Here is a 21,873-nt window from a genome sequence, read left to right as displayed (position 1 = left end):
AATTTTAAAATGCTAATATGTCAAGCAGAAATTATTGTGTTGTTTGCTTAGTGGTGATTTCTATTTTCTTCATCCTATATTTATTAAGTAAAATTTTTATGTAAAGAAGAATTATATATTCTCCTCCATGTAATTAACTAAAACATTTAGAATATTTTGAATTGACACATAATATGTGTACATATTTATGGGTTTTATGATGTGATATTTCTTTCTGTATACAATGTGTAATGACCAAATCAGGGTAATTAGCATACCAATTACCTGAAACAATAAAAATGTATTTAGGTTGGGGACACTGCAAATCCTCTAGCTATCTGAAAATATAGAAGAAATTTTTTTTGACTATAGTCACTCTATAGTACTACAGAATACTAGAATTTATTCCAGTTATCTAGCTGTAATGTTTTATCCATTAACCAATCCATCCCTATCTCTACATTTCTCAGCCTCTAGTTACCACTATTCTACTTCTACTTCTATGAGATCAACTTATTTAGCTTCCACATATGAGTGCAATCATGCAGGATTTGTCTTTCTATGCCTGGCTTATTTCACTTAACAAGATGACCTATATGCTGACCCATGTTGCCAAAAATGATAGGATTGTCATTCATATATATATATATATATGAATGATATATACATATGCACATATTTTCTTTACCCATTTTAATTTATTTATTGGTGGATGCTTAGATTGAGTCTACATCTTGGTTATTGTGAATAGTGCTGCAATAAACATAGGAGTGTACCGCAGATATCTTTTTGATACATTGAATTCCTTTTGTTTGGATATATAACCAATAGTGGAGGTGCTGGATCATGTGGTAGTTCCATTTTCTGTTTATGTAGAAACTTCCAGAATGTTTTTTATTAGGCTGTGCTAATTTACATTTACATCAACAATGTACAGGCATATCACAATTTATTACACTTTACTTCTTTGTGCTTTGCAGACATTGCATTTTTTAAGATTGGAAATGTGTGGCAGCCCTGTGTCATGCTAGTCTATTGGCTTCACTTTTTGACAGCATGTTATCATTTCGTGTCCCTATTTTAGTAATTATAAAATATTTCTTACTTTTTATATACTTCATACTTTTTAATACTTTTATAATTAATACTTTTAAAATACTTCACACTTTTTAAATACTTTTTATAATTACACATTTTGGTAATTATAAAAATATTTCAAACTTCTCATCATTATTATATCTGTTATAATAATCTAAAATCAGTGATCATTGATGTTACCATTGTAATTCTTTTGGGGAGCCACAAACTGCATCCATAAAAAAGAGCAAACTCATTCAATAAATGTGTGTGTTCCAACAGCTCCACTAACCAGCTATTCCCCCATCTTGCTTCCTCTCCTCAGGTGCTTCTGAGCCACAACAATATCAAAATTAGGCCAATAAGTAACCCAACAATGGACTGCAAGTGTTAAAGTATAAGGAAGCGTCACACAACTCTCACGTTAAGTCAAAACTATAAATGAATAAGCTTAGCGAAAGCCATTGTAGACTGATGCTAGGCCTCTTATGCCAAACAGGAAAGTTAGGAATGCAAAGGAAAAGCTTTTGAAGGAAATTAAAAATGCTACTCCAGTAAACACACAAATGATGAGAAAGTAAAACAGCCCTATTTTGATATGGAGAAAATTTTAGTGGTCTGGATAAATCAAAGAAGCCACAACATTCCATTAAGTCAAAGTGCCCTCACTTCAGTTCTATGAAGGTAGAGGGAGATGAGGAAGCACCAGAAGAAGAGCTGAAAGCTAGCAGAGGTTGCTTTAAGAGGTTTTAAAAAAGAAGCTGTCTCCATAACATAGAAGTGCAAGACAAAGCAACAAGTGCTGTTGTAGAAGCTGTAGCAAGTTATGCAGAAGATCTAACTAGTGTAACTGACAACTTTGGCTACACTAAATTACAGATTTTCAAAGTAGACAAAACAGCCTTTATCTGTAAGAACATACTATCTAAGACTTTCATATCTCAAGAGAAGTAGTCAATACTGGCTTCAAAGCATCAAAGGACAGGTTGGCTCTCCTGTTAGAGGCTAATTCAATTGGTGAATTTAAATTTAAGCCAATGTTCATTTACCTTTATGAAACTTCTAGGGCCCTTACGTGCACTTCAAATGAAACAACAAAGCCTGGATCATAGCACATCTGTTTATAGAATGGTTTTCTGAATATTTTAAGCCCACTGATGATAATTTTTGCTCAGGAAAAATAAAAGATTCCTTTCAAAATATTACTGTTCATTAATAATGCACCTGGTCAGTCAAGAGTTCTGATGGAGATGTACAAAAATATTAATGTTGTTTTCATGCTTGCTAACACAACATCTACTTTCTAGCCTATGGGTCAAGAAATAATTTTAACCTTCATGACCTATTATTTCAGAAATACATTTCATAAGGAGGAGCTTAAAGATGGTAGGCTAGAGGCATCTAGGGTTCATCTCCCCCATACAAAAAAATCAAGTTAGTGAGGATATAATCCCATTTAGAATAGATCACACTTAGGAAAGAATGCTGGGCTACAACAGAGAAGTGACAGGAAATACCTAGAGCAAAGAAAGAGAGAAGCTAGGCAGCCTACTTGACTTGGACTTGCTGAGAGCCTGTAGAGGCTCCCAGTGTGAGGAAAGGGTAGGTGAGTGATCCCCACTGGTCCACATTCTAACAATGGATTCCTGCAATGTTAGCCACAGCCAGAGCCCTTCAACTCATGCAGGCCCTGAGACTAACATACAGAGCTGCCTAGAATCCATGCAATGACATTGCTTCAGAGAAGGAATTCATGCTAGATTCCACACACCCTGGAATCCTAAAGAGGTACAGCAAGAAGCCCTTTTAAGAGCCAAGCCCCAATTAGACTGCATCCTGTCCTGAGCCCAACAGCTCCTGCATGTTCATATCCCTGAGGCCCCAGTGATATCCACCACCCGATGCTGGGCATTGCTGCTGGCTGCTGTGATCAGGTCCAAAGCATGAGTGATTGGCAGTGACCTTATTTCTCCCAGCAGCAGGTTTGCCATGCATTTGCAAGCATCCTGAGAACAAGGTACCTGGCTTGCAGCCACTACTTGAAACCAAAGCATGCACCCGCTAGCCAGTTGTTTATTGCTGCTGCTACTGAAAGCAACTGTACCCTCCCCAGCAACATGGTCACAGTTTAGCTGCTTACACTCCCAGCCAACATCCTCCTGAGGGTTTGGTAATTACCTCACCCCTACCTACCACAGCTAGCAATCACATGAACCAACAGGTGCCCTGAGGATAGGCCCAACCAGCCTGGCTTCACCCCCATCAATGCCAGAGCACACCATCTAGGGGACTGGGGATGACCCTGCTCTATCCACTATAGTTGGCACCTAAGCACTCCAACCAGAAGTTTGAAGATGGGCGCACCCAAACTGCTACTACTACAGCTGGAACCAACCCACATGTGCCACATATGGGCCCAGGGACTGGCGAACCCAGCATATTGTAGCATACGTATTGTATGCTAATATTGTAGCATATTGTAGATAAGTCTACACTAGTGCAGACTGCTTGGGAGCCAGAGGTTGCCCTGTCACTACCACTGTCATTGTTTATGCCACAGTCATAGACCTGGGACCCAGAGATCTACCCACCCTTGGCCAGCCACTGCCACTGCCACCACCTAAGCAAGCTGCCTGAAGTCTCACAAATCAGCCTTCTTGAATCCACTCACATTAGCGCCAGAGTATTCTGTCCTGGGTCCCAGGGACAGGAAGGCTTATTACACCAGTTCCATCACTGAGGCCTGAGGATTATTAGCCTATCTGACATCTCTATCACCAGCAAACTTCATCACAGCCCCCCTTGAAAACTGCACCCTGTGGAGAAAATCACACACTACTGATGCTGTTTGGAGCCAAGGAAATAATACAAATACTACAGTACTGCACATACCCAGAATTTAAGCCAAAGCACCCTATTTAACCAACAACACGTATACATCTTTAGGAAAAAATTCTTGCCTACAAAAACAAGTTTAAAAAATTGTAAGACGCAACCGTTATGAGATGCACAGAAGCAAATGTAAGGGCACATGAAACACAGGGACAAGAGAAAGCAAGGAAATATGACACCTGCAAAGGAGAAAAAATTTCTCCAGCAACAGTTTCCAATGATAAAGAAATTCATGAAATCCCAGAAAAAATAATTCACAATAATGGTTTTAAAGAAGCTCACTAAGATTCAAGAGAAAAAACACAGATAAACAATACAAAGAAATCAGAAAAACAATTCAGCATACGAATGAACAATTTACCAAAGAGATGTATATCACCAAAGAGGACCAAACAGAAATTTTGGAACTAAATAATTTATTGGATTAAATACAAAATACATTTGAAGGCTTCAGTAATAATATACTCAATCAAGCAGAAAAAAAGAATCTCAGAACTTGAAGCCAGATTTAAAAAAATTTGTCACATAAAATTAAAAATAAAAGTATGAATAATGCTTGCATAACATATGGAACAACATAAAGTAACCAAATATTCAATTTTTTTGGTGTCCTAGAAAGTGAACAGAATTTGAAAGGGTTAGAAAATATATTCAACAAAATAATAGCTAAAAACTTCCCAGATCTAGAAAAATATTTAGATATACATATATAGGAAGCTCTGAGAACCCTAAAGAGATTCCATTAAAAAGGGTCTCCTTCACAGTACAATAAAAGTCTAACTGGTAAAAGCTAAAGACAAAGAGAGCAGTTTAAAAACAGGAAAAGAGAAACATCTAGTCATTTGTGTAAAAACTCCCATCAGACTAACAGTGGATGTCTCAGCAGAAACCTTACAAACCAGGAGGGACTAGGATGTTATATTCAAACTTCTGAAAGAAAAAAGAAAAGAAAAGAGAAAAGCAACCTGTCAGCCAAGGACGCTATCTCCAGAAAAGTTATCCTTCATAAGTTAAAAGAGAATAAAGTCTTTCCCAGACAAACAAAAGCTGAGAAAATTTATCATGCCTAGACTTGTAAGAATTGCTTATGGGAGACGAACAAGAAAGAGGAAAGACTGTGGAAGACTTTGATGTTTGCTAGCCTGTTTTAGCAATAAAGTGTTTTCTGTTTGTCTACTTTGGAGAAATAATTATTAAGATTATTTAGGCCGGGCATGGTGGCTCATGCCTGTAATCCAAGCACTTTGGAGGCCAAGGCGGGCAGATCACCTGAGGTTGGGCTTTCAAGACCAGACTGAACAACATGGTGAAACCCTGTTTTTCTTTTTTTTTTTTTTTTAAAAAAAAAAAAGATTATTTAATCATATTAAATTAGGTTATTTGTTTTATTGCTGTTGAGTTACTTATATATTCTGAATATTACTCCATTTTCAAATTAATAGTTTGCAAATATTTTTCCCTTTCTGTAGGTTGTCTATTCATGATTGCTTATTTTGTGTGTAGAAGATTTTTAGTTTGATATAATCTCATTTGTCCAATTTTGCTTTTTCTTCCTGTGCTTTTGAAGTTTTATTCATAAAAGCTTTGCCCAGATCAAACTCCTGAAGCTTTTTGGCCTATGTTTTATACTAATAGTTTTATAATTTCAGTTCTTACATTTAGTTCTTGGATACATTTGAGTTATTTTTTTTTCACATGGTGTGAAATCGGAATATAGTTTATTTCTTCTGTATATGGTTTTCTCAGCACAAGTTATTGAAGAGGCTGTCCTTCCCCAGTATAAGTCCTTGGTGCCCTTGTTGGAAATTAATTTCCTATAAATATTTAAATTTATTTCTGGGTTCTCTATTATATTTCCTTTGTCTATGTGTCAGTTTTTATGCCACTACCATGCTGTTTTGACAACGATAGCTTTGTAGTACATTTTGAGGTCAGGCAATATTATGCCTCCAGCTTAATCCTTTTGTTCAGGATTGCTTTGGCTATTTGAGAACTTATGTGGTTCTATATAAATTTTAGAATTGCTTTTGCTATTTCTGTGAAGAATGTAACTGTTGGCCAGATGCAGTGGCTCATATCTGTAATTCCAGTGCTTTGGGAGGCCAAGGTGGGCCAAACACTGAAGGCCAGGAGTTTGAGACCAGCCTGGCCAGCATGGTGAAACCCCATCTCTATCAAAAATAACAAAAGTTAGGCACAGTGGCAGATACCTGTAATCCCAGCCACTTGGGAGGCTGAGAAAGGAGAATTTCTTGAACTCAGGAGGCAGAAGTTGCAGTGAGCCAAGATGGCACCTCTGCACTCCAGCCTGAGCAACAGAGTGAGACTCTGTCTCGAAAAAGTGAATGTACTTATTATTTTGACAGAGAATGCATTGAACCCATAGATCACTTTGGGTACTATATTTACTTTAACAATATTGATTATTATAATCCGTGAACATTGGATGTGTTTCCACTTTTGTTTCCACTTCAATTTCCTTACTTATTTTTATCATTCTAGATTCAAGAGTATTCACTTTATCTTAGGGCTATGTAATTTAATACCATAGTTATTTATTTTGTTGCTGAAATTGCAACCTTTTTGGTAATTGCTAAGTCTTTTAGATTGGCTCTTGCATCTTTTTAACATGCCCCCTTATACTTCAGTTTTTGTCATTGTTGTCCTCCTCCTTCTTCTTTTATATACTTTATACTTCCTGGCACTACACTATACTATAAATTCATTTTGGATTATCTCTTTCTCAGTCTTAGGCTCAAACACTTTTTCAGGGATTCTTGATTGCTTTTATTGCAGAACAGCATTTAGAAATTGATATCTAGATGTTCTTTGTTACAACATGTCACTTAAACATTCATTTTTACATTTGAAGAGAAACTAAATTAAAAGAACATTATTTTTTAAACTTCTTGTCATTTTAAATAATGGACTAAAATTACGTACTTTGCATCATCATTTTCATGAAAAGAAAATGTGTGAACTGAAGGAAACCAGAGCCTTAACAGGAGAAAATCTCTAATTTTACAAGAGAAATATTGCCTTTAGTAAGAGGACCAAATAGAATCCTCAGCGATCATTCTTCTCCCACACTCATCCCCTCAATGCAGGAACACCAAATTGAACAACTCTTCACACAACAAAACACCTTTGTAAGAACCAAAAATTAGGTGAGTGATGAAAGTACCTAGATTTAACATTATATCAAAGAAAGAGGGCTAAAAAAAGTGTCTAATTGCTGACAATAACTCTTACCCACCAATTGGGATCCTAAGGTCTCTGATTCTAGGCCTTGGATTCTAGATGCCATTTCTGGATCTTCCCTGGACCAGAGGAGAACCTGCTATCCTTAAGAGACCATTATGGAAGACCGTGTGGCAATTCCTCAAGGATCTAGAAATAGAAATTCCATCTGACCCAGCAATCCTATTACTGGGTATATACCCAAAGGATTATAAATAGCCCTATTATAAAGACACATGCACACGTATGTTCACTGCAGCACTGTTTATGATAGCAAAGACCTGGAACCAACCCAAATGCCCATCAATGATAGACTAGACAAAGAAAATGTGGCATATATACACCATGGAATACTATACAGCCATAAAAATGATGAGTTTATGTCCTTTGAAGAGACATGGATGAACCTGGAAACCATCATTCTCAGCAAACTGACACAAGAACAGAAAACCAAACACCGCATGTTTTCTCTCATAGGCAGGTGACAAACAATGAGAACACTTGGGTACAGGGAAAAGAACCATACTCACTGGGCTAGGTCGGGGGGTGAAGGGGAGAGGAGGGGAGGGAAAGCAGGGGGATGAGGAGGATGGGAGGGATAACACTGGGAGAAATGCCTGATGTAGGCAATGGGTCCATGGGGGGAGGTGGGCAGGGGGATGGAGACAGCAAACAACCATGGGACGTATGTACCTATGCAACAATCTTGCAGGATGCAGGGTGTGCATATGTATGCCAGAGCCCAAAATACATTTTAAAAAATAAATAAATAAATAAATAAATAAATAAAAGAGACCTAGGCCTGTCAGCATTTACTAAAAGCTAAGTGATGAGCCCTTGGGTCTTGAACGAACATCAGTATTATCCAGGTAACTCTTACTGTAGGCTTGGGGCAGGAAGAGACTCATTCTGCATCAGGAAAGGAGAGAGAAGAAACAGAAGAACTTTGTCTTGTTGCTTGGGTGCCAGGGCAGCTTCAGTAGACTACAGAAGTAACTAGATTCCTAAGTTTCCCAATTACAGTCCCTAGTTCTCAGGTGGCATTTCTGGACCTGCACTGAACCAGCAGGGAGCTCACCACTATTAAGGGAAGAACACAATTCTGGCTGGATTCAACTGCTGAGTGAAGAGTGCTTGATTTCTGAGTGAATAGCAGTGGTGGGCCTTGAGTGAAACCCAGTGCTGTGCTGGCTTTAGGTCTGACCCAGAATAGTACCAGTGCTAGTGGTCATTGGCATGCTTGTGTTACCCCTCTGTCAACTCTAGGAAGCTCAGCATAAAGAGAGAGACTGTTTGCTTATGAGGAAAGTAAGGGACAAGAACAAGAGTCTCTAAGTGCTAATCCAGGGAATTCTCCCTGATCTTACTCAAGACCACCAAGGCAGTAACTGCAAGAGTCACAATGTTACTGGTCTTGGGGTGCCCCCTGAGGGTGATACAGCTGCAGTGACCAGACTTATATCACAACATTCAATTCCCTTTGAATACTTGGAAAGCCTTCTCAAGAATAACAGGTACAAAGAAGCCCAGACTCTAAGGACTACAATAAACACCTAACTCTTCAGTGCCCTGACATCAGCGGACACCCACAAGCATCAAGAAAATCCAGGAAGACGTAATCTCACCACACTAAATAAGGCAACAGTGACCAATCACAAAGTGACAAGAGACATGAACTTTCAGACAGATAATTCAAAATACCTGTTTTGAGGAAGCTTAGTGAAATTCATGATAACACAGTGAAGGAATTAAGAATCTTATCAGATAAATTTAACAAAGAGATCAAAACAATTGTTAAAAATCAAGCAGAAATTCTGAAGATGAAAAATTTAATTGACATAGTGAAGAATGAGTCAGAATATCTCAACAGCAGAATTGATCAAGCAAAAGAATGATTTAGCTTGAGGAAAGGGTATTTGAAAATACATAGTCAGAGGAGACAAAAGAAAAAAGAATAGAAAGAATGAAGCATGTCTACATAATTTAGTAAATAGCCTCAAAAAGACAAATCTAAAAATTATTGGCCTTAAAAAGGAGGTAGATAGAGATATAGAGGTAGAAAGTTTATTCAAAGGGATAAAAACAGAAAACTTTCATAACCTAGAGAAATATATCAATATTCAAGTACAAGAAGGTTGTAGAACATGAGGCAGATTCAACCCAAGTAGGACTACCTCCAGGTATTTAATAATCAAACTCACAAAAGACAAAGATAAAGAAAAGGCCCTGAAGCAGCAAGAGGAAAGAAACAAATAACATACAAAGGATTTCCAGTATGTCTGAGAGCAGACTTCTCAGTGGAAGCCTTACAGGCTAGGAAAGAATGGCATGGCATATTTAAAATGTTAAAGGAAAAAAAAATTACCCTACAATAGTATATCCAGTGAAATTATCCATCAAATATGAAGGAGAAATACTTTTCCAGACAAACAAAAGCTGAAGGATTTCATCAACACCAGATCTGTCCTATCAGAAATGCTAACAGGAGTTCTTCAATCTGAAATAAAAGGACAATAATGAGTAATAAGAAATCATCTAAAGGTACAATATTCACTGGTAATCGTAAGTATACAGACAAACATACACTACGATAATACTGCAATTATGTTGTGCAAACTACTCATATCTTGAATAGAGAGACTAAAAGATAAAGTTATAAAAATAATTACAATAATCTTCAAGATAAAGACAGTATGAAAATATTTAAATAGAAAAAACAAAAAGTTAACATGTGAGGGAATGAAGTGAAGGGGAATTAAAATGAAGAGTTTTTATTACTTATCTGTTTGCTTGTGTTTGTTTTTGCAATTACTGTTAAGTTGTTGTCACTTTAAAATAATGGTTTATATAATATGTTATTTGCAAACCTCATGGTAACCACAAATTAAAAAAAAATTATAATAGATACACAAAAAGTAATGAGTCAGACATTAAGATGCACAATCAAAGAAAATTACCTTCACAAAAAGGAAGATAGGGAGGAAAGAGAGAAGAAAGAGAAGGCCAAAACAACCAGAAAACAAACAACAAAATATTAGGAGTAGGTCCTTACTCATCAATAATCACGTGGAAGGTAAATGGAAGAAACTTTCCATTAAAAAAAAAACAAAACTGGTTTAATAGATTTAAGAAAAAAGACTTCATGCTCTATTGCCTGAAAGAAACATTTACCTATAAAGGCACACAGAATGAAAATAAAGGAATGGAAAAATACGTTCCATGCAAATAGAAACAATAGAAGAGTAGACATAGCTGTACTTATATCAGACAAAATAGATTTCCAGGCAAAACCTATAAAAAGAGACAAGGTCATTATACAATGATAAAATAATCAATTCAGGAAGATAATATGATAATTGTAAATATATATGTACCCAATACTAGGGCACCCAGATTTACAAAGCAAAAGTTATTAGAGTAAGAGAGTGAGACACCAATACAATGATAGTAAGAGACCTCATCATCCCACTTTCACCATTGGACAGATTATCCAAATAGAAAAGCAACAAAGAAACAACAGACTTAGTATGCACTATAGAACAAAGGGCCCTAATAGATACTCAGAGAACATTTCATCCAGTGGTTGCAGAATACATATGCCTCTCCTCAGCTCATGAATCATTCTCAAGAATATTCCATATGTTAAGCCACAAAGAAAGTTTAAAATTCAAACATGAAATTATATTAAGTATTTTCTCTGAACAAAAAGGATAAAACTAGAAATCAATAACAAGAGAAACTTTGGAAACTATACCCAGGAAATTAAACAATATACTTCCAAATGACCAGTTGTTCAATACAGAAATTGAGAAGAAACTTGAAAAATTTCTTGAACACATAGAAAAAACTGTTAGATAAAGAAAAAGTATTACAAAGAAGAAAGTTTATAGCAATAAGCACCTATGTCAAAAAAAAGTAGAGAAACTTCAAATTAACAACAGAATGATTCATTTTAAACGGCTAGAAAAGCAAGTGCAAAACAAATGCAAAATTAGTGGGAAAAAATAAAGATTAGAGCAAAGTAAAATTGAAATGAATATATATATATATATAAATAAAATGTTGTTTTTTTTAAAAAAAAAAAACAAAACCAACAGATCTGTAACCAAACTAAGAAAAAAAGACTGAAGACCCAAAACAGCAAAATCAGAGTTGGACAAGGAGACACTGCAACTGATGCCACAGAAATTCAGACCATTAGAGGATACTATGAGCAAATATATGCCAATAAACCGGAATACCTAGAAAAAAATGCATACATTCTCAGATACATACAAACAAATTACCAAGATTGAGCCATGAAGGGCTTCAAAACCTGAATAGGGCCAGGTGCAGTGGCTCACACCTGCAATCCTTTCACTTTGGGAGGCGGAGTCAAGATAGGCAAATCCAGGAATGTGATACATCAGATCAACATAGTACAGAATAAAAACTATAAGGTAACTTCAATTGATGTTGCAAAAGCATTTGATAAAATTAAACATCCCTTCAGGATAGTAATCCCTCAAAAAACTGGGTATAGAAGGAACAGAGCTGAACACAATAACAGCCACATATGACTGACTCACAGCTGGGATGATACTGAATGAGGATAAACTGAAAGCCTCGCCTCTAAGATCTGGAAAATGACAAGGATTCCCACTTTCATCACTTTTATTCAACATAGTACTGGAAGATAAAGCAATCAGACAAGACAAAGAAATAAATGACATCCTAATTGCAAAGGAAGAAGTTAAATTATCCTTGTTTGCATGGTACGATCTTACATTTTGAAAAACCTAAGGACTCTATCAAAAAACTATTTGAATTGTTACATAAGTACAGTAAAGTTCCTGGATACAGTATCAACAAAAAAAAACCAGTAGCATTTCTATATATCAACAGCAAACAATGTGACAAAGAAATCAAGAAAGTAATACCATTTACAATTCCTATAAATAAAATAAAATACCTAGAAATAAACTTAACCAGTGAAAGATGTTTATAACGAAATTATGAAACACTGAATCAATAAAATAAAGAGAATACAAAGAAATGAAAAGATATTCCATGTTTATGGATTAGAAAAATAAATATTGTTAAAATGTCCACACTACCCAAAGCAATCTAGAGATTCAATGTAATCGCTATCAAAATACCAATGACATTTCTCACAGAAACAGATAAAACAATCCTAATATTTATAAGGAACCACAACAGACCCAGAAGAGCCAACATTTCCTAAGAAAAATAACAAAATTGGAGGAATCACATCACCTGACTTCAAATAACACTACATAGCTATTGTAACCAAAACAGCATGATACTGGCTTAAAACAGACACATAAACCAATAGAACAGAATAGAGAACTCAGAAATAAATCCTCACATTATAGGCCAACTACTTTTCCAGAAAGGTGCTAAGACATACATTGTGGAAAGTACAGTTCATTTTTAAACAATACTGGGAAAAATGGATATCTATATGCAGAATAATAAAACCAGACCATTATTATCATATATACAAATCAAACAGCAATGGATTAAAGACAAATATAAAACCTCAAACTATGGAATTACTAAAAGGAAAACATGGAAGAAAGTTTGAAGACATCGGTCTGGACAAATCTTTCACGAGCCATCACAGACAAAGCAAAAGTAAACAAATAGGATCGATCCCATCAAGTTAAAAAGGTTTTGCACAGAAGAGTAAACAAGCAGCAAAGTGAAGGGACAACACACAGAATAGGAGAAAATATTCGCACACTATCCATTTGACATGGGATTAATATGCTGAATACATAAGGAACTCATATAACCCAATAGAAAAATAATCTAATAATCTGATTAAAAATGGGCAAAAGATCTGAATAGACATTTCTCAAAAGAAGACATACAAATTGTAAACAGGTATATAACAAGGTGCTCAACATCAATGGTCATCAGAGAAATGCAAATAAAAACTACAATGGTAATATCATTTCATCTAGTTAAAATGGCTTTTACCCAAAAGGCAGGCAACAGCAAATGTTCCTGAGAATTTGGAATTGCTGTCATTTTGAATGTAAACTAGTACCGCCATTGGTACTGTTGTTATTGGGAATCTAAGTTAGTGCAACTCTTATGAAGAATGGTATGGAGTTTCCAGAAAAAACTCAAAATTGAACTACCATATGATTCAGCTATTACAATTCTAGGTATTTACCCAAAAGAAAGGAACTCAGTATATTGATGATCTGCACTCCCATCTTTATTGCAGCACTATTTACAATAACCAATATATTTGGAAGGAACCTAATTATTCATCAAGAGACAAATGAATAAAAAAATGTTATACACAATAGAGTACTATTCAGCCATAAAAAGAATGGCATCTTGTCATTTTCAACAACTTGGATGGAACTGGAATGTAACTAGAGGACATTGTATCTAGTAAAATGAACCAGACAAAGAGATTAATTTTGCTTATTTTCACTTATTTGTAGAAGCTAAAATGTAAAACAATTGAACTAATGGAGATAGCAAGCAGAATGATAGTTACCAGACAGGGGGTTAGCAGATTGTGGTGGGGAGGAAGTAGGGGTGGTTAATGGGTACAAAAATATAGTTAGAATGAATAAGAACTAGTATTTTATAGCTCAAACTGTGATTATAGCCAACAATAATTTATTGTACATTTGAAAATAACTGAAAGAGTATAACTGGAATGTTTGTAACACAAATAAATGATTGATAAATGCTCGAAGTGATGGGTACCTCATCTATCCTGATGTGATTATTTTACATTGTATGCCTGTATCAGAATATCATTTGTGCCCCATAAATATATACACCATATACCCAGGAAATTTTTAAAAGAAAATTTAAAATTACCCAAGGAAGATCTGATATAAACCTCCAACAACCACTGATCTATAGTTACAAACGGTATCTTCACTGACAGCATAAGTTTGAGATGAAAATGTATGATTTAAGCACTATTTTTGATATTTAGATTTACATGGATGTTGCAATTTTTCACTTTGTGAAAATTCAAAGAAACAATCACTAAATATAATTGGAATGTTTGTCTGCCTTCACTTAACAGAGTTAAGAATAATAACAAAAATCTACCATTAAGTCGTATTATAGGTTTTTCCTGACAAAATAAATATCCACATATTTCAACTCATTGAAGGCATACGAGTCTTTCCATTTTTAACATATAGCTCCAACTAAAGAAGATACAAATCCCTTCTTTGCAAATGTTTTTATCTATAATATGAATAAAATCTCTTAAAACTTATAATTGCAATCTTTCTATATATGTAGAGTAACTTTGATCCTCCTCCTTCTTCTCCCTTTCCTTCTTCTCCAGGGTGAGGATCTCACTATGTTACCCAGTCTGCAGTGCATGACTATTCACAGGTGCAATCATAGTGTATTCCAACCTTGAAATCCTGGGCCAAAGCCTCAACCTCCCTCTTAATTGTACTACAGGCCATGCCACTGTGTCTGGCTTGATTCTGATATTTCTTTTTATACTCACTGCTCACACTTGATCAAACTCTACAGACATTGCAAAGATCCCACATTGTAAATATTTTAACCTTTCTATTTTATTTACTTTCCTAGTAATGGCTGTTACTTCTAACAAATCAGTTCCAATTTCTCTATAAAAATTCCCTACCTAGTAAAGTAGAATTTCAAGAGGCTGGCTAAGCAAAGTGTGGGAAAAAGCCTCCAGCCTTCTCTGCCTATTGTGGAACCCAGGAGGAATTTAGAGAAAGAGACTCATAGAAAAGCATTTTGGGATCCATCCAAAGGTGTTGGGTAGAGAGGTAGAAGCCAGAAAACATTCAATTACATGACAATGATATAGTCTATCTGTGAGAGAAGAATCATAAAGTGGCTGTTAGATGGAAGATAGGTGGCAGTTTTGGAGTCCATCCATTGTGGATATTAATTAGTTAAATTTTGGGGTGCATTAATTGTCTCAGCCATAGGGCAACAAACAAGCTCATTGATAAGATTTTCCTCACACAGGTATTTTAAATTATTTTAAAACTTAGATATAGATATAGATACAGATATGAATTATCTGCAGTTTATCTTATTTATGCCAGTCTATGAAAAATCAAATATCTATAAAATAATACCCTAAGCCCCAATATCAGTTGTAAAGAGACATCGCAGAGCATGTTCCATGGGAAAGCTGAAGAAACACTGACTTGGTGAAAAGTCAGTTATCCAATCCCTAATTGTATGTATATTTGCCTTACTTTTTTTTATTATTATTTTGTCTGTTCTTAAATTCCTTGAACCTGAAAAGTATCTCTTGACTTACATATAAGTGCATAGCACCAAATACACCTTTAGTCTGCAAGAAGTAGATCTTGGTGGCAGTGAAGTTAATTTATTGTTTTTTAAGAACTATTTGACTGTGGACTCCTGTAGTTTAATATTTATTGAGTGCCTGCTCTCTGAAGTGCTGTTCTGTATGAGACACTTCATTCTCAAACTATTTGCACTTAAAAAGCACTTAGACAGAACTCATTTAGACACTTTCTTAGTCATTGCTGCCCTCTCACAGTAGCATTTTAGAAGGATGACTTCTATATTGCATTAAAAGACACACTTCAAACAGTCTGAATGTAATTCCATGGCAATCAGATATCTTAGGTTTTTGGAACAGAACCTGTATGGCCTGATGTGCTTTAAACATACTACAACCAAGTTGATCCAGGGACAAGATTATGCAATGTGATCCTGGGATCAAACACTTCAAAGCTTTTAGAAAAGGAAGTGCATTTTAAACACTACATCAGAATATATTTTGATCTAGCCTAATGATCGCCTCTAAATTTTTGTATCACTCTCTTTTTTACTCAATAGTCACATAATATTATGATGCCATAAAAAGAAAACTGCTATACTGTTTAGTAAAATCTTGATAACAAAAGGTCCTGTCATCTTTCAAACACTGCAAAAGGCCTCTAAGTCAGGTTTCTGTAATCCTGCAATTATAAAATACTACCATATCTTGAGAGAATACAATATAACATGATTAAATGTAGTTCTAGTCTTCTTAGCCAAAAATTCTCATACTTTGCTTCATTTGTAGAATCTGTTTAAAAGATAGATGATGATGCCAGTCTGTGGAGATTAAATATTGAGAGACAGAAATGTTCTAAATTATCTGGCTTCTGTATTTGCCTCTTCCATAATGCCTACCATATTAAATGCAATTTCTCAGAGATTTGTCACAAATAAAAATATAATCATGACACTTACTAATCAATATTTTACCAAGATATATACAAGAAGTTACATAGAAAGAACGAAATTCATTTCCAATTAGTTGTAGCAAGCACTAACATGAGATACCGGCTTTGTATACTATTACTGCTATCACTCACTAATGCTTAGTTTCTCATTGTACCTTCCTTAAATTTCGAACTCAGCATAATTCTCCTTGTGATTTCCCTTCACACATACCTCTGCCATTTGCTTCACTAAATTCTCATCCACTACAATGTAAACTGTAAATGGAAGTCATACACTAAAATATTTAGTTTCTTGATATATTGCCAGCACTAGTGTCTGGCATGTAGTAGGCCCTCAACAAATATTTTCTGAAGAAATGAACAAATTATTTAAAGTTCACTGTAGTTATCAACATTTACAGGTCTTTTTTGCTTCTCCCCTAGTACCAGCAATTCAAATTAGATGCTTCTCCATAGTGTTCCCATGTTAATACATATATTTTTTCTATTGCTGTACATACTACATTATTTTAAAATTTAATTGTTGATGTGTCTGTTTATTCCTAGATATTGAATTCCCTCTCACTAGCAACTTCATTTATTTATTTCTAAACACTTTTTCATGCCTAGTAGAGCAGAGGACACATATAGAGCATTCAATATATATCTGTTGAATATATGAATGAATAAATTTACTCTTAATACTAAAAAAAAGTGTGTGTGTGTGTGTGTGTGTGTGTGTGTGCCTGTGTGCATGCATTTATCAAGGTTCAATTCCACCCAGGGTTCTTCTAGGGATTGTCAAGGTTTTCTGCATCTGCTTTATGGACTAGATTGTACTTTGATTCCTTTGATTAAAGAGAAAAAAAAGACTTTATATTACTGAAAGAGAGAGATCGCTTGTTTCATTTTTGTTGTTCTTTGTTCATATGCCCTTCATTACTTTTCAAACTGAATGTCATAAAAACATTTATATATTATGTATCTTTGTTCCACGCTCCTTTTGAAGTGTGAGAAACATCAGTATTCTCAATGATTGGGGTGTTTTGCTATCTTCAATACACAGCATTTAGGAGTAAAATAATGGTTCTGTTTAAAATGCAGAGCAAAACATGTGGATCCACCCCAAGCCCTGTTACAAACACCCTTTACTTTATTTGTGACGTAATGGATATCATTTTTTTACATAGTTATCATGGAGTAAGTGTGTATTCTCCCTTGATATATAGTTACTCTTTCAAAGAATTATTATAGTAACTTTGGATTGTAGTTAAGAAAAATAATCACCTTTACTATCAGTCATATCTATCATTTTGCACCATCTTATCTATATGTCAAAAATCTATACCTAATTTTGAAATCATTCATGGAAATATCTATGACAAAGATTTGCTATGATTTCTATATCATAAAATGAAAATGTAATAGAAAACCAGGAAAGCAAATATCAAATGAAATATGAAGGTCAAGGCAAAAATGAATCTGTTAGGAGAAATAAAAATGCATACAGAAGGCAAATTCATTTGAAAGTCTATAAAGTTGGTGTATTTTCAGTAGTGGCAATGGGATATTCAGGAGTTGATGGCCAGTATATAAGGCCAAATGGTAGCAGGTGACGCATAAGAACCACAGGAAACAGAAACAATATGAGATAAATAGCATAAGATCAGCAGCAAAAAAGAGGATCTGGTGCTCAGGTTGTTCTATATGGCTGTTCAAGATGCTGTTTAGTTGCTTTTATTCCTCTTTCATTCAAATGAAAAACACTAAAAAACAAACATGACCTAAAGGCCTAGGTAGAATTATAAAATAAATCATTCCAATGTCTAATATTAAAATAAAGCTAGCTATAGTTTAGAAAACTTTGAAATGATCTTTTCTCTGTTCACATCTTAAAACAGAATAACTCTGACATTGTCACATTTCCTTTTTCTTCTTTTTTCTTAACTAAGTGAATTACAACATTTTAACTGACAACGGCCTTTCAAAACTACAATTTTCACAGACATCCAGAAACAAAGCTATGCAGAAATACACTTCTCTATCAATTAAAACAATCATGATCTTTTAAAATTTCACATGGATGTGAACAATCTTGGCTAAGGCAGATTTCTTCAGTATTTGTGGAGAGATGTTAAAATAAAAAAAAATTTTGATTCTACTATTTTGAACCAATTATTTTAATTAATTTTTTATTTATCTTTTTATCTTGGGGATTTTCCAAATTTCATGTTGATTAGTGCAAATATTTGATAAGTGCATAAACAGTCAATTTTGAGATACAGTTTTTGAAGTTAACACAAATGCATTTTGATAATTTTCCATAATATGAATTATGTATATTTAAATTTCTTTACATTCATAGGACTTGATGTTTTATTTCATAAATTGTACAATAAAGATTAGATTCATCTAATTTTATAATTTATATAAAATTTTATAACAAATAGCTTCTGTCTTACAGTTTTATTTTCTGGCTAAGTTCCTTTTGCTTGATCAAATTTGGAGATAGTAGTAGTCTAAAAAATATTTAGTTCTCTTATTTGATTTTAATCAGTCAGAAACTTTATCAAGTATAATTTTACCACTAGTAAGTCTAATTTTACTGAGGTTAATATATATAGTTATAAATAGGATTAGGTATTTCCAGATTTAGGTATTAAACAGGAATTTCCAGTAAGAATTTTATATATAAAAAATTCACTTTTTGATGGGGTTTTCTTGTAAATTTGTTCAAATTCACCATAGATTCTAGATATCAGCCCTTTGTTTGATAGATAGACTGTAAAATATTTTGCCCATTCTTTTGGTTGCCGTTTCACCCTATTGATAGTTTCTTTCACTGTGCAGAAGCTCTTAAGTTTAATTAGATCCTATTTGTCTATTTTGGCTTTTGTTGCCATTGCTTTTGGTTTTTTACTCCTGAAGTCTTTGCCAATGCCTATGTCCTGGATGGTATTGCCTAGGTTTTCTTCCAGAGTTTTTATGATGTTAGGCCTCATGTTTAAATATTTAATCCATCTAGAGTTAATTTTTGTATAAGGTGTAAGAAAAGGATCCAGATTCAGCTATCTGCATATGGCTAGTCAGTTCTCCCAACACCATTTTTTAAATATGGAATTTTTTCCCCATTGCTTGTTTTTGTCTGGTTTGTCAAAGATCAGATAGTTGTGGGGCATTCTTTCTGAGGCCTCTGTTCTGTTCCATTGATCTATATTTCTGTTTTGGTTCTAGTACCATGCTGTTTTGATTATAGCAGCCTTGTAATACAGTTCAAAGTCAAGTAGTGTGATGCTTCCAGCTTTGCTTTTGTTTTTGTTTTTGCTTAGGATATTGTCTTGACTATGCGGGTTCTTTTCTTGATGCCATATGAAGTTTAAGGTGTTTTTTTCCAATTCTGTGAAGAAAGTCATTGGTAGCTTGATGGGGTTAGTGTTGAATCTATAAACTACTTTGGGAAGTATGGCCATTTTCACAATATTTGATTCTTTCTAACCATGAACATGCAATGTTTTTGCATCTGTTTGTGTCCTCTCTTATTTCCTTGAGCAGTGGTTTGTAGTTCTCCTTGACGAGGTCCTTCAAATTCCATGTTGGTTGTATTCCTAGGTATTTTATTCTCTTTGTAGCCATTGTGAATGGGAGTTCATTCATGATTTGGCTCTGTGTCTACTTTTGGTGTATAGGAATGCTTGCAATTTGAACAGAAAATTTGCAAAAGAAGACATTTATGCAACCAACAAATATATGAAAAAAAGCTCACCATCACTGGTCTTTAGAGAAATGCAAATCAAAAACCACACTGAGATACCACCTCATGCCAGTTAGAATGGGGATCATTAAAAAATCAAGAGACAACAGATGCTGGAGAGGATGTGGAGAAAGAGGAATGCTTTTACACTGTTGGTGGGAGTGTAAATTAATTCAACCATTGTGGAAGAAAGTGTGGCAATTTCTCAAGGATCTAGAAATAGAAATACCATTTGACCTGGCAATCCCATTACTGGGTATATACCCAAAGGATTATAAATCATTCTATTTTAAAGACACATGCACATGTATGTGTATTACGGCACTGTTCACAATAACAAAGACTTGGAACCAACCCAAATGCCCATCGGTGACAGAATGGATAAAAAAAATGTCGCTCATATACACCATGGAATACTATGCAGCCATAAAAAAAGATGAGTTCATGTCCTTTGCAGGGACATGGATGAAACTGGAAACCATCATTGTCAGCAAACTGACACAAAAACAGAAAACCAAACACTACACGTTCTCACTCACAAGTGGGTGTTGAATAATGAGAACATGCAGACACAGGAAGGGGAACTTCACACACTGGGCCAGGGGGTTGGGGGGCTAGGGGAAGAATAGCAGGAAGTGAGGGATTGGGAAAGGAAAACATTAGGAGAAATACCTAATGTAGATGACGGTGGGGAATGGACGCAGCAAACTACTACCATGGCATTTATATACCTATGCAACAAACCTGCACGATCTGTACATGTACCCCAGAACTTAAAGTATAATAATAAAAAAAAATTCAATGTGTTTAATTATAATTGTAGTCAGAATTATTGTTTAATTTTTCTTTTAATATTTTCTTATAGCAACATTCAATTTGAAAGAGTAATAAAATGAATGTTTCTATTTTTTAATTCAATTGTACCAAATAATAACTGTAATCCTCTTAGATATTACACACTTGCTCCCATTTTTGAAACCTCTGAAAGCTCAAAATTCTTTTCCTTGTTATCTTTTTTTAAAACTTTTAAAAAAATTTGTGGAGGCTTTTCTTTTTGAGATGATGTCTCACTCTGTTGCCCAGGCTGGAGTGCAGTGACATAATCCCAACTCACTGCAACCTCAGCCACCCAGGTTCAAGAAATTCTCCTACCTCAGCCTCCCAAGTAGCTGAGATTACAGGTGTGTGCTACCATGTCCAGCTAATTTTTTGTGTTTTTAGTAGAGACAGGGTTTCACTGTGTTAGCCAGGATGGTCTTAATCTCCTGACCTCATGATCGCCCCAGCTCAGCCTCCCAAAGTTTTGGGATTACAGGCATGAGCCACTGCATCCAGCAATTTGTGAGGGTTTTTATTTCTGAGAAGATACAAATTTTTCTTGGTCATTTTGGATTTGATCTTGGAGGATTTTTTTCTTATAAAATATTTTAAATTTTTAGGAATTCTTTATGTAGCTATAACATGTTAATGTATAGCATTAGGACAAAAATCTAGCTTTTGTGTACTGAGATAGCATATGTATTCCCAGGAGAGAAGAACTGGAAAGAATACAGTCAATATAAAGTTCCCTGCTTAGCTGTATGCTGAAGTGGATTTAGAATTTATTAAAAAATAAATAAATTCAAGGCCAAAATTTCCAAACACCCTTTAAAGTTACTTCTGTGGCATATTTTTGATCATATAGAGGAGGGTGATTGCCAAGTTGTGTTG

The sequence above is a fragment of the Sapajus apella genome, unplaced genomic scaffold, assembly GCF_009761245.1.
Source record: "Sapajus apella isolate SASKATOON/1434 unplaced genomic scaffold, GSC_monkey_1.0 scaffold7, whole genome shotgun sequence".
Classification (NCBI taxonomy): Eukaryota; Metazoa; Chordata; class Mammalia; order Primates; family Cebidae; genus Sapajus; species Sapajus apella.
The sequence above is the reverse complement of the archived record's forward strand: the minus strand, read 5'-3'. Positions refer to the sequence as shown.